Genomic DNA, 12857 nt, shown 5'->3' on the forward strand with positions numbered 1-12857 from the left:
TTAGCTTAGAATTGAGTCTCAGCAGTGATACGGGCGCGCCGCGTCAAGGTAACGTATGGCGCCCTTCTTTCTTATCTTCTAACGGTCCTCTTACAGGTGAAGACTCTGTGATGCAGGACGCCACAACAGCTACAATAGTAGCTAGGAACCTCCTCACTCCAAAAGATAGTAGGCTGCTGTCAGGACGGTCCGATGAGTTGGCCGTTCAAGAGTCCCTCGCACTTAGTGTTCAGTGTGCGAGTTCTGTGTCCAACATGGGCCAACGCCTGCTTGCCCGCTCCCGTCAGGTGAAATCATTGATGGCGGAGGTGGAAAGTCTTAAGCAAGAGATCAAACTGCTTAAGTACGAGAATAGAAGTTTGCATGTGCTTGCAAATAACTATTCATCGGGCATGAAGAGGAAGCTTGATGAGCTGCAAGAATCCAATGGTCGAATGCAAAGTGACCGTCAAAGTGACCGTCAAAGGCTTGCGGCTTTCTTCCAGAGGCATATTTTTCCTGGCTCTTCTAGCGTTCCACCAAGTATTGAGGCCTCTTCTTCGATGCCTCCCGCTCCGATGCCTTCTGCTCCGATGCCTTCCGCTCCGATGCCTTCCGCTCCGATGCCTTCCGCTCCGATGCCTCGTAGTGGGGCTTCACGTAAACAACCTTTGTGAAGCTCTACCTTTCTCCATGTTTAGTATCTTTTTTTTTTTTTTTTTTTTTTTTTTTTTTTTTTTTTTTTTTTTTTTAAAAAACAAATCAAACGGCATGGAATTGGTCCTTGAATGGAAGGTGATAATTGAAGTGAACCGGCATTGGTTTGAATTCTAGTGTAGGTGCCTGATTCATAAACAACAGCAAGTTAGTATAAAATGTAATGGAATTTGGAAAAGATGACTTACTTGTTTTGTCCGACAAGAACTCAATGACAAACACCACTCCTTTGAAAGTTTCAGGGATATTGGACTTGGCCAGATTGCATGTGATGGTTATGACTTGTCCAATGTCATCAAATTCAACTTCTTTGGGTTTTGTGGTTTCAAGAACGTCCTCTTTGATGAATTCATGACATTCCCTACTTTTCACCTTTGGAAGGTCTTTTTCACCTTCTTCTTCCTTGGAAGTCATGAATCTACAAGGAATAGGGATACTTGTTGGAACGGGGTTAAAAATAATGAAATTTGGAACAACCATACCTGAATTAGATGGCATAGGAGCAATAGGTGCCTCCGGTAAAGGTGTTTCCACCCTTGCCGTGGGTTGGGTGTATTCCTCTTCCTTGTAATTTGATTTTGATGGTTGAGGGTCCGTTCCAACCTCCTTGTCAAATCTCAACATGATTTCCTTGGCAGTTTCAAATTCTTCCTTCGGATTTGCAATGGTTGAACTAGGGAGTTCGCCTTGGTCGCAAATTTGTTCTACAAACTCCGCTATCTGCCCAATTTGCTTTTCCAAGTAGTCCAACCTTTTGTCTTGATTTTCCCTCTCTTTGTTTTGAAGTTGGAGTCCCTGCGTCAAAGTAGTAAGTAATTGAACAATCTTATCATTATCACTTGAATTACCTACATTGCTTTGGGCAGGTTGTGGTGGCTGCATAGGCGTTGAATAGAATTCATCATATGGCTGCCAATATCCTTCTTCTTGAACATTTTGAGGTTCCCACCACATAGAGTTTGAATGATCACTCCAATCTGAATTGTAAGTATTGGAAAACATGTTATTCCTTGATTGAAGATCAAATGCACAAACGCTTTGCATTTGGGACCTTTCCATGAGCTGTGACAAAAGAGAAGCATTATCAAGTGCCATGTTATGCTTTTCTAGTACTTGAATTCAATAAACAAAACACAAATCACAAACTAAAACTAAAATATATATAACAGAGACGAAAACTAAAACTAATAAGAAAACGAAAATAACAATCCAAAGGATTAGCAAAGTTGCTAATCCCCGGCAACGGCGCCAAAATTTGATGCGAGATTTATACGCGCATAAATTAAACCCTCTTTTTATCGATTGTAGTAAGTATGTAAGTAGGGATCGTTCTTAACCGGGGATTAGGAGGGATTGTTAATCCCTTGGATTTGACTCAAAAACGTAAAATAAAGTTTAAAACACTAAACTAAACTCAAAGAATGTAAAACTAAACACTTAAAACACTAAAACAAACCAAAAGACACAAAACAGCACCAAAACACTCAAAACTGCCTTAAAAACACAATCTGGGCAGTTTTGAGCACTTTGACTACTTTGGACGAAATTGGGTAATAAATTGATTCAAAACACTTATAAACATAAACTAAGACACTTTCTAACTAAATTGGACAATAAAGTAAAGGGGGATTGAGTTTTGGACGAAATTAAGCTAAATGCACAGATTCCAATTTAAAACAGAATGTAAATTGATGGAATTTAATGGATGGGAACCTAGCTAAGGGGTTCATCTCCATACATGTTACACTTGCATAATAAAATGATTTCCAATTGTATTTCAATAAACCATGAATTCTCAACACCCCAAGTTAACCGTGATGCACTAATTAACCTTCAAATCTTCCTAACGTTATTGAATTGGATGATGCATGCGACAATTCAAAACATTCCCCACAAGTCCTCAACATGAATGCATAGAAGAGATACAAGCAAGAATCATTAAGCTCTATGAAAATTATAAGTGTTGACGAGGCATTCGTTACTATGGATTGCATGAAACTTATGCCAAGAATTCGTTTAACGCGATTGTTTATAAGCAACCTCCACTACTTGTGAATATAAGTTCGTAACTATTAGGTGAAACTCACTTATATTCTAGCGTCATATTCATGCATGAAAATTAAGCGTGCACTCTCAATTAAACATACATAAATAAGTTATCAATCAAACAGTTAAACAAATTGAAACCACAACTTATGAAACGCAATTAGAAGTAATCAAATCAAAATGCAAGCATAAATATATATTTCGAATCACCCCCTAACAAAGGGGGGGTTTAGTTCCTCATGGTACAAAACAAAGAGAATTGAAATTTAACATTGAAATCAAAGAAACACCTAAACATTCCAACAACTCAAAATTGAATTGTATGAACGTTTAGGCACTCTTATCTTCCTCTTCGTTGTAGCACAAGGTCTAAGGATAGTTTGATGGTGTGAATGGTTTGGGGAGTGGTTGGAGTGGCTGCAATGGAGGAGAAAAGTGTTTTGGTGGCTGCTGCAAGGGTGTGGAGAGGTTTTGACGAATTTCTGGAATATGGAAGAGTGAATGAGAATGAATTGAATGTTGTGTGAAGTGTGTATGGTTTTTATAGGGAGATGAATGGATGGGAGAGGGAACATGACAGCTAGGTTAAGTGAATGCATGTGCAAAACAGCTAGGATGGCTGAAATTGTAAGGGGAATGCATGTGCAATGTTGGAAATCTGATGGGAGAAAGGTGGATGCATGTGTTGGCTGATTTAAAGAATGTGAGGGAATGATGAAAGGGGAAACATGACAGCTAGGTTATGATGATGAGTGCATGTGGCTGATTTATGAAGAGTGAATGCATGTGGCTGCAAGGTGTGAATGATTATGGGTGCATGTGGCTGCAATGGATTAGGAATCCTTCAATTTCGTCCATTCCTTTTGCACCAAACATAAGCTATCCATTCCAAGTCCAATTTTGCTCCAAAATGCTCCAAAATGCATCTTTTTGCTTCCTTAGCCATATGAACCTAAAAACACACGAAAATAGCTTAAAGTACTAAAATAACTAAAGAAACATAACGTAAATGCACGAGAACAAGCCATTTAAGTCGCATGAATATGCTCCTATCACTCACCACCCTAATTATCTGATCAAACCTATTTGATTAGATAAGTTGGAGAATTTACATCGAAAACTTTTGATGGATATTGCATGTCGGTTGGCTTTTGAAGTTTAACATTAAGTATCCCATGTTCATACTCAAAACGACCCAACAGAAGCATTCATTAAACGTCTTCAAATGATTGGGTGATCGATTGGTCATACGTACCAAGTTCCCAATCTCTGCTTGGGGCCATGCAATATTACAAGCAACCATGTTGGTCCGTCTGAGGTCTGTACGACCTATCCTTATAAAGCGCGTGTCAGTTGGTTACCAGATACAAACCCAACATATCGCATCTAATCGTCTTTGGTTGTGCAGTATGTGTGCCATTTTGTGCTGCCCTTATGTACAAAAGAAAAAAATGGGTCCTCATGGAAGGATGGAAATTTATGCTAGTTATGATTCTCTTTCTAATATTCATTACTTAAAATCTTTGGCAGACGATCGCTTTACCGTTTGTTTTGCGGATTGTCACTTTTATGAGACAGTATTTCCGCCGTTAAGAGGAGATAAAAACGTCAACGTTCCTAAAAGAACGACACAAATTATCGTGGACATCCCCACTATGTCTCATCTCGACCACAATCTAGATTGTCAGAGTATAACCAGACATTTCTTCTGATCTAGCAAAAGAACCAAGATCACATATACCAGCAGCAAATGTGCATGTAAAGAAGAATGTACCAAATGTACGACAGACCTTCGCTTCGAAAGCAGGAACGCCACTACTGTGGTCGACCCTCGTGCATTGACGGCTAGCCAATCAATTTGTCCTACGCTAGAAGCATGGCAAATCACTCGATTCAAGGATTCACCTTCCTCAAAAGTGGAGAAACGTGGCATAAACAAATCTGCCCCTCAATCGTTATCTTAATCATTTCCATCTCATGAGATTAAATCCGGATTACTCCCAAAACCTAAAGTTCTTGGTCCAGTATACTAGTTTGCATGAGATATGGAATTCGAATGAGATTATTATAGATGATGTTTCATTTATATGGTTACTACATACATAAATGAAAAACGACGATAACGAATCGCGTTCTGTTGATTAATGTCAATGTAGAACTGATTGGTCAACTAGAAGAATCAATCTATGATGAATAAGATGAATGAAATAGTGTGAATGACACCTTGTGGTGCAAGGCTTCTCTCATACGCTCTGTGATTGATTGCAGCATTACAAACATGGTTGTAGTATCTCTAGTATCGTGATACGAAACCTACATGGAGTTTCCAAAGGACTTACATGTACTGATTCAAATAGTTCTAGACTATAAGAACACCCTTTCGATTCTCAAAAGGCCTTCACTTTGCGGATGCAGAACTATTCGGGCAGATGTGGTATACCCATGTAAGTGAATATTGGATCAGTTAGGGATATTTACCCCTGTGTATACAAAATTCAAAATTGTTAGAGTTGAGAAAATTGACTTGCACCTAAAGTTGGAATTTAAGATGAATGATCTTGAGAAAACTCAACATTACCTTGACCTGAAGTTTCGAGCTAGTTCTAATGGTATTCTGGTCCACCGGTCGAACTAGACCCATAAGGTGTTACGTCAAGTATACAATGATCGTTTGTATGCTAGATGCAAAATGAGACCTTTACGAAGGGTATGAAGCATAAGGTTCCATATTAGAATGTAGGCAACCATATCTAACTACAATTGGCGTTTGTTGTACTTAGCTCAATGCACTAGATTGGACATTTTATGTGCTAATAATCTTTTGGCCTAAAGTAACACTACACATACACGCTACCACAAAATTTGGTGCTAAAGACGTTTTTCCGTTACTACGGATTTGGGCTTATCTATCCTTATGCATCTCAGAATAGATCACACCCCCTTGATCTTCGGAATGATGCCTACCTTGTGGGATTTGCTAAATCAGATTATCTATCTGACCGCACAAGGTACGTTCCATAATGGTCAAGTCTTTACCATTAAGGAACACCACAATATCTTGGACGTCAACCAAATAGACCTTTGTTGTGAAATCTTTGAATCGTTCCAAGACTCACTATATCTCATCATGTGAGAGATATGGTCGAGAACTCTTGTTGAGCATATTCAAACTGTCTGCGATTTTCATCCATCGTTGAGTCCTAAGAACGATCCATGAAGGCAAGCCGTATGTATCGACCAGATCATGATACATCCAACAAGTCAACGTCAAGCATATTGTGTCTACATCAGCATGAGCATCAGAAGATTAAAGTCAACCAGTCTAATCCCAGACAACCTTGCCGACCTCTACACGACGTCACTGCCAAAGTCTACCTTCCAAAAGCTTGTTTGAGGAATTGGTATGCGTAACTTTCTCACTTGCAATGCTTGTAGTTTCATTTGGAAGTTTTGTCAAACTTAGGGGAGTTTCCAGAAGTATATTCATTTGACCTTAATGTACTATTTTTCCTACGATTATGAGCATTTTTCCTACTGGGCTTTTGCTACCTAACTAGGTTTTGACGAGGCACCTATCCTGGGTTGGTTATACCTTTGTGTACGCTTTACTTGCATCCTGAAGATGTACAGTTTTGACTTAATGCAATTTCTCGCTTTTCTCCCTTAACTATGGCCTTTTGTCCCACCTTGGGTTTTGCCATAGCGAGGTTTTGTGAGTGGTAATGCATTCTTCCATTTGTTTTTAGACTCGCATTCGCTACCTGTGCCGACTAGACGAGATGATTTCATCAACTGCTTCTACATTTTCCTGAAGATCTGATGCACCATCTACTTGAGTATTTTCACATGCAAGGGAGTGTGTTGTGACATATGTTCTAATACATATTGTGATTGTGTAAATCCTAAGTAGAGATAAATTAGGAATCCTTGGGGATCTAGAAGATCTTTTCTGATAGACTTTGTATTACTTGGAGAGTAAGTTTCTCTCCTCCTTATTACTGTAAATAAAGGCACAAGGATTGAGAAATTAACACACAATTCCTTAAGTCTATTCTTCGCTCTCTTTCTCTCTATGCTGCACTCCTTAGTTAAATATAGGCCACAATAACAATGTGTAATATCCTAGTATTTTTAAATTTATTTAGGAAGGCTTGTGAGTTGTAACCTCATATCATGATACTTAACATCGAATGTGTGTTTTTATTAAAGCTGTCATTTCAAGAGTGGACCCAACAAGGGCAAGATATGTTGAATACCAAGAAGTTCAGGGATATTGCTTTTAGAGACAAGGATTTAAAAAATAGTTCGGAGTATTACTCGAAGGTATTTTCTTTCTTTTTTATTGTTCTTTACTTTCACTCTTTGACGCATTATTTGCTTCCTATGATGTCATGGTCTAGTTAGCAGTTTCCGCTTTTGATCCTTCTGATCCTGTTCTTGATCCAGCGTGGAGACAGGGTATGTTCATTATACCTTTCATGACTCGTTTAGGAATAACTAATTTATGGGGTGGTTGGAGTATCACGGGAGTACGGTAACGAACCTGGGTATTTGGAGTTACGAAAAAATCTTGAAAGGGGGATGCCATGTTCCTTATAGCATCTTTTGACTAAAGAAATTATTTTCATCATCGTCTACCCTTGTGAGTACGATGTGTGTACCAAAGGCTCTAAAGTTTACTCTTACAATCTCTTTCTGGCTTTTAGAATCATATGAGCAGCAAATGACAGCATAATCCGATTCCTTGTTTACTGCACAGTTAGTTGCAATGATGTTTATTCCTTCGGGTACTAGTGAGGTGAGCGCTCTCCCACTTAAGCATCGCATCCACGAAGTCCACCACCTTCGCCAGCGCCTCTCCTATTACAAAACTCATGTCCACCATCGTTACCGCACGCAGACAACTACTTTCGTCAGCCCCCGTCCTGCACAAACAACCAGCACCCCCAACCCCACATGATTTGCAAAGTAATCCACATGGAGTACGTCCTCAGTTGTTAACTTGTTCGAGAAAGTTAACAAAGTGTTTATACGTAATTCATGGTATTATCTGCTCTGCATTGGCTCCAGTTGGCCTTTGCAATTAGTTTTGTTGGTTTCTTTTTATTAGTGTTTTGGTAAGTTAAAAATAGTTTGGTCTAAATCGTCTTCTTGTAGTTATCAAGTTGGGTATTTTCTGGTTTTTGTTGGCCTAACTTGTTATTCTCTTTTAGGGCACATGTGTAACCTTATATTTATATATAAAGTTTCTTACATAGGAGAACATTAAGTAAAGGGGTTGGGCTAAATAATTTGATATCAAACTTCGTTATTGTGGAAGTCAAACCTAAACTTTATATTCACATGTAAAAAAAATTGTTATGAGATTGTAGTACTGGTGGGTAAACAATACGTTTGTTTTGCTGGAACGTGCTGTTTAAAAAATGAAAAACGTTGTATTGCAGCAACTTTCGTGCTAACTAATAATGCATAATGCATGGTTGTTGATATTATTTTATCATATGTGCATGTTCCGTTAGTTAATTTTATATTTGTCACGATAACCACATGACTCATTGGTGATTAATAGTTATTATTAATATTCAAAGTTGAATTGTTTATGCTAAGACGCAAGATCAAGTTTTGGTTAAACCAAGTGATATGACTCAGAATCCAACCTACATTATGATTGGATGAGGGAAATAAACTTGTAATTTGGACAAAAGTCAGAATTTATAAATTAACTTGCACCATGATTCACTTGTTTGGATTCGTAAACATAGAAATTTAGAATTTCCGCATTGAATAAAACTTGAAATGTAGGACCTCCAATTCCCAAGTTTAAATTGCATGTAAATAGATGTCATTTCTCAATTTCTATGATTGAGAGTTTAAAAATAACAAATTTCATATTCAATTCAATTGTTTTTTACAAGAAAATTCATAGAAAATAAAATTATGTCATTTCAATTTCCGTCATTTTAAAGTTCTTTAGTAATTTAAATTTTTTTCATTCAAACGTAGTATTAATTTTTTTTATTTAGAAATGTTGAACTAATTGTCTGGAGTTTAGCTAGCGTTGGTCGTTGATGAGACCTAGTTTAGGCTAAATGACAAAATTTACAAGGGATATTCATTTTAACTAAAAGATTTTTCTAATGCACCGATTTATTTTACACAAGATGATGGGTCATTTGAGTTAAGCATATAACGGGCTAAAGTTAATATGATATTGAATTCGTCATCAATGGATGTCACTCTAAACTTCTTACATAGATGATAGTGCTAAGTGGTTTATTTAATTAAAAATTGAGTGCAAAATTCGGTATCTAACTCATATTTCATGAGAGTTAATCGTAAGATTTTATAATAACCAATGTTCTAAAAAACGACTTAGGGGCTAGGCAGTGGTCAGCCGAGACGTTTTCTTGTAAATCGGATGGGCTCTAGGCGGCCGCCTAGGCTGGTTAGGCGGGGCTAGGCGGTGCTAGCGAGAAATTATGTCAATTTCAAGGACCATTTTAGATAAAAAGCCTTATAATACTCTACCCAAAATATATAATTTTATTAAAACAATGCGAAGTTAGTATAAAAATTTTAAAAAGAGAAAGAAAAAAGCAAATAATGATTTTGAGGCCATATATTCCGAAAAGGGATCCTCTCCGGAAATCTTCCACCTAATCATTCTCATCAAACAATCCGAGCCCTTGAAATTTGATACAACAGCTAAAAACACGGGTTCACTTTAAAAGTTATAATAACTTTAGCCGTAAGGTTCGGATTGTTTGATGATGAGGATTAAGTGGAAGGTATTTGGAGAGGATCCCCTTCCATATATTCCTCTCATCCCATGAGTACAATATAAAGGAAGGTATTTGTTAAAAATGTCACATTAGAATTTTATTTTTGCAGTTCAATACACAACGCATGTTATTCTAGACAAATATGCAACATATTTAGGGTACTACAGACAAAATAAGCGTACACCTTTGTGCCAGGTAAGTTCTTCTCGTCTACCTGGAAAAATTTATTTACGGTTATAACAATGAAAAAGCCATATTTTCAGTTGTAACGAAAGAGGAAAAAAAGAGCCCCATGTTTTTTCGACAACAATGTCTTTGTCGCAACACATGTGCATGATAACGCACAAAACCAAATTTCCCAAACTTCTCCTATAAAAACGTTATTTGGGGAATTAAATCTACAAGCAAGGAAATCATCAAAGATTCAAGATTAAAGACGGAGAGAAACAGGCGCCATTATTTGCCTCGCTCTCTCTCTCTCTCTCTCTCTCTCTCGAACTTTCTGTCCCCAACGATCCGAAGCCAACTTGCAACGTCTCCTTTTTCTTCCTTCAAATAAGAAAACGTTAAATAAAGGACTCGTTGTAAATACAAAATATATAAACATACATAGGTCAACGCACACTCATAAATCCCTATTCACCTACTCCCCTTGTTCTTCCTCAAGCGGCTTTGATTTCACGGTAAGTCTTCTCTCTCTGTGGAATTTTGTTTGGTTCTCTCTCTTTCTGTCTCTTCCGCTCAGTCTCTATGGTTATATGTTGTTGCAGAATTTGGGAAGTTTGAAGTTGTTTCTGGGTTTTTATGGTTCTGCCTCTGATTGAATCTGTTTTCCTTTATCATCCTCGAAAATAAGACTTGGGTTGTTCATATTTGTCTCCTCGCTCTGATGGGTCGGTGCTTGATTTTCCATATTTTTTAAAGTTAAAGTTTTTAATCTTTATGGTTATAGATGCTGTTTTTCTTTTACGAAGTGATAATTTCAAGTTAATTGGATTATGGAAAGGAGGTATACTTTCAAAGATTAAGATGGGTATGTAGCTTGAAGATGATGCTGCTTCTACTTATCTAGATTACTGGGTTTTGCCCCGTTGTGCGTAATTTGCAGTGGTTCAGAAATTCAAGTTTTTACAGGATTCGGCTGTTTGATCCCACGCCATTAGGGTTTTTGATGAAATACATGAAAAAGTAGTTGGTAGTTGCCAGGACGTAACTCTGCATTCCAAATCAGAACTCAAAACCTGCATTATGAAGCCTAAAAACCCTCAAATCACATGTTTCTGGTGGTGTTGGGAGAGATTGGTTTTTGGTTATAGTCTTATATGTTAATTTCCTTTCTTAAGAGCTTAATAGCATCCAATTTTATATGGAATTTGTGCTTGATTTTCAATAGCTTGTTGGGGTTTTATATTATGTGCTACTGTTTAATGGTACTGGTTCTATACTTCTGGGAATCGGAAATTTATTTGATGTCCTTTGTGTTTGAGGAGGGATAAGTTTCCTATGTGTTTCCTCTTGTTTCGACGTATCTGGAACCCCTGCCCCTTCTTTTGTTTAACTTGAGAGAAATATTAACTTTCTGTGGCTATGAAATCTAGTTTGTTACCTATTTTTTTTTTTCTCTTGGAGGGACAATTCGAAAACCTAGTCATTACCTTGTGTGTGTATCTTTTCACCATCATCTTCATTATTTTGGTTTTCACCTCAGTTTCATGTTCTTCCGTATTTAGGGATTTTCTCAGGTCTTCCTTTCTGATTTAAACATCATTGGGGGAATTTCTATTATTGTGCAATATGCTGTCTCATGCTGTCGTATACTGTTGTGGTAGAAAAACACTTAATATCAGCTAAGAATATGATTTATCAAAGCCAAGATCCAACCTTCCAGCACCAGGCAGGTGTCAGACTCTATGCATCGTGTTACCACTTAGCAGAGTCCTGTGTTTTTAATAAACAGTCGCTACCCCCTGGTATGTGCTGCTTTCCTAATCAAAAGATAGGAGAGCATCCCTTCTCCCGAAGTTACGGGGTCATTTTGCCAAGTTCCTTTGACATGGTTCTGTGAAGCAGCATGGCCAGTGCCCCTCCCGCAATTTGGTTGTTTTTGTTTCCTTGTTTTTGGTTGGTGAATGTGGATTTCCGGATGCTTTTTTATTGCAAATGAACCAACTTTGTGAGAGTATTGTGGTAGCATTTTGAACTTCTTGTGAATGTATATTGTTATAGCTGTACTAGTATTTATAATCCGATTTTCTTGTCGCCGTTTCCAACTTATCTTCAACTAATACGATATGTTTGGATGCGTGCAGACCAAGCAGATCAGACATTTTATGGATAAAGCAGGACTTGGCAAGGAGGCTCCTGAAGAAGTGACTCGTGAGTCACTTATTTCCATTTCTTACTCTGAACCAGAGAAGAATCTGACTTCAAATCTCTCTTCTGGAAAGTCGAATGGCAAGGCAATAGATGCTGATGGAGAAGAGAAGTTTAGGTCTGAACTGATCTCCATTTCCTATGCAGAGTCACCAGAAGTTGGAGGCTTACCGGTTACCATGGGAGAACTTAACAGCTAGGGTGCAGGCGGTTCCCGTATTATTAGAAACCAAGTAATACTGTTTGTATGGACTTGTATTGTGTGGTAGTTGTTTATATGTGCTGTAAAATAAACCTTCCCTGAGACAATGAATGAAAAAACCATTCCTGTCTTCTGTGTCCGTGTGCTGCTGATTGTGAAATCTGGGTTTTGTATATGCTGCCTCAAATTTTATTCTAAATCTTTTGGCAGTTCTGTTATCTATTGTTGGGTCTCAAAGCTCACCTACAATGAATAAATATAAACTGTAAATATTGTTAGGTCTTCATGTAACAATGTCCTATATTTGTCGCTTTAAAACTCGGGTGGACTGAACTTTAAAGACAACTATCAAAGTACGAAAATTTACTTTCTTGCTAAGGGAAAATTTTGAAACCTGAGAATTTTTGTGTACTTAATGACTTTTTTGTTTGTTAACAAATAGTATTATCAACACTCAGAAGGAGAGGGGAGGGTATAACCTCATAATGGGTTAGCAATGTGGTTTAAATTCACATTTGGTAATAATCAAAACCTAAGATCTCTCACTTACAAGTAAAGATGAATATCAATAGATTAATGACTTTTAGCCTACCATTTTTCAAATTTTCTTGTAGCATAATAGGAGTTTTGTGTTAAGAAAATTGAAGTTGTGAAACGCACAAAAATAAAAGGTTGTGAGGAATGCTAGGTATATTTCTCATTTATCTTTTTTGTGCTTTTTTTCATTTAGCTTTTGACATGTGTACTTCACTATCAGA

General features: G+C 37.5%; 1 long non-coding RNA gene across 1 annotated transcript; it reads left to right on the forward strand.

Moving 5' to 3' along the window:
- Window positions 1–9941: 9941 nt before the first annotated feature.
- On the forward strand, window positions 9942–12229 carry LOC137748510 (uncharacterized). The gene is made up of 2 exons (XR_011070072.1): window positions 9942–10207; window positions 11834–12229. It is a non-coding gene; the product is annotated as an uncharacterized lncRNA (long non-coding RNA).
- Window positions 12230–12857: the final 628 nt, after the last annotated feature.

Source organism: Pyrus communis, chromosome 10, assembly GCF_963583255.1.
Source record: "Pyrus communis chromosome 10, drPyrComm1.1, whole genome shotgun sequence".
Lineage (NCBI taxonomy): Eukaryota > Viridiplantae > Streptophyta > Magnoliopsida > Rosales > Rosaceae > Pyrus > Pyrus communis.